The following is a 1,448-nucleotide window of genomic DNA, read 5'->3' as shown; positions in this document are numbered from 1 at the left end:
AAACTTTTCAGGTGGAACGGATCTCCCTACCGAACTTCTGTAGAAAACTAAGGCCTTGGTGCCAACCGTTTTTGTGTCGTTTCTAATATCTCCTTTATTAAAGAATATTGTCCTATAGAACGTGAATACGGTCTTTGTGATAGTCAATGAAAGCAATGAAGCCATGGCAACAGAATCTACTATGCGCAAAACACAAGAAGAAAGAAAATAACCCAACAAATAGAACCGAACATACAATTTTACAGGACCCACCATACACGGAAAGAAAGACAGAATCCTTTACGACAAAACAATAACAAACAATGAAAGAGGAACTGAAAGCCAAAATGACGATGAAGGATATTTGAAAAGACCAGGGGGCTTCTCAGATAAATACACCGCCAAAATATATCCTCGACCTCACCTTCAAAATATACCCGCGACCTTCCATCTAACAATAAACAGAATAACAACAGATTAAACAGAATTAATATTGAGAAAAACCCAACAGAAACAGTCAAGAAACCATAGACTAAGGCCATACAAATATCAATAAAGTTGGATTTACAAAAATCACTTCCCCACAAGCTGCCAAAAGAAAGAGGCTTCTTAAAAGAAGAACTAAGCGTAACTAAGACTGACACGTATTTTTGTTCTTCACGGAAATAAAGCGGAATAGCATGAGGCGAAATGATCTGATCTGTCAGTAAACATGGTGGTTCTGGGGGAAACGCAGCTGTAGCCTAGCAACAATAAACAGGGAGAATAAATATTATATAAAATTTGGAAAACAAATATGGAAACAAAAATCTATCTTCACCGAGAAAAGAGGAAAGAAATAAAACCTAATATGAAACAGGAAACATCCAGATAAAAAGAAAAATTTAACATTAAAAAGATCCAAGAAATAAAAGAAAAACTTGAAAAAATCTTGTCACCAAATATATGTAATATGAGACTCTTGGAAAAGCACGAGCGCTTCTTTGGAGAGAAGATATTTGAAATAAATAGAAGAACATTTTAAAGGGACGTCAACGAAAATCCTAATGCTGTATGGCATATATAAACGATTGCTGAAGCATACTAGGAAGAAACTATGGAACACAAACGTTTAGCACCATCAGAAAGCATGATCTATTAGATAGGGGAAACTGGTTCCATAATATGATAGTATCTGATAGCATATTACATTGTTGCACGTTGAAGGTCCTACACATAAGTAAAATACTTACAATAGTAACTCAGAAAACTCAACCATTCCTAGTCGAGAACAAAGTTAAACTCAGCCCTTTCACACAATATGAATATTTAAGGGTGAATCCAGATTTCCTCTGTCTTGTTAGCTATCGGTGACTGCTTTAAACAACATGTGGCAGGAAATCGACATGTATTATTGCCATGGACTATTTACACAATTCACCGTTTTCTTTACGTATGATTTGATATGATTTAAAACTATTTACAAGGGT

This window comes from Octopus bimaculoides, chromosome 3 (genome assembly GCF_001194135.2).
Source record: "Octopus bimaculoides isolate UCB-OBI-ISO-001 chromosome 3, ASM119413v2, whole genome shotgun sequence".
Classification (NCBI taxonomy): domain Eukaryota; kingdom Metazoa; phylum Mollusca; class Cephalopoda; order Octopoda; family Octopodidae; genus Octopus; species Octopus bimaculoides.
The sequence above is the reverse complement of the archived record's forward strand: the minus strand, read 5'-3'. Positions refer to the sequence as shown.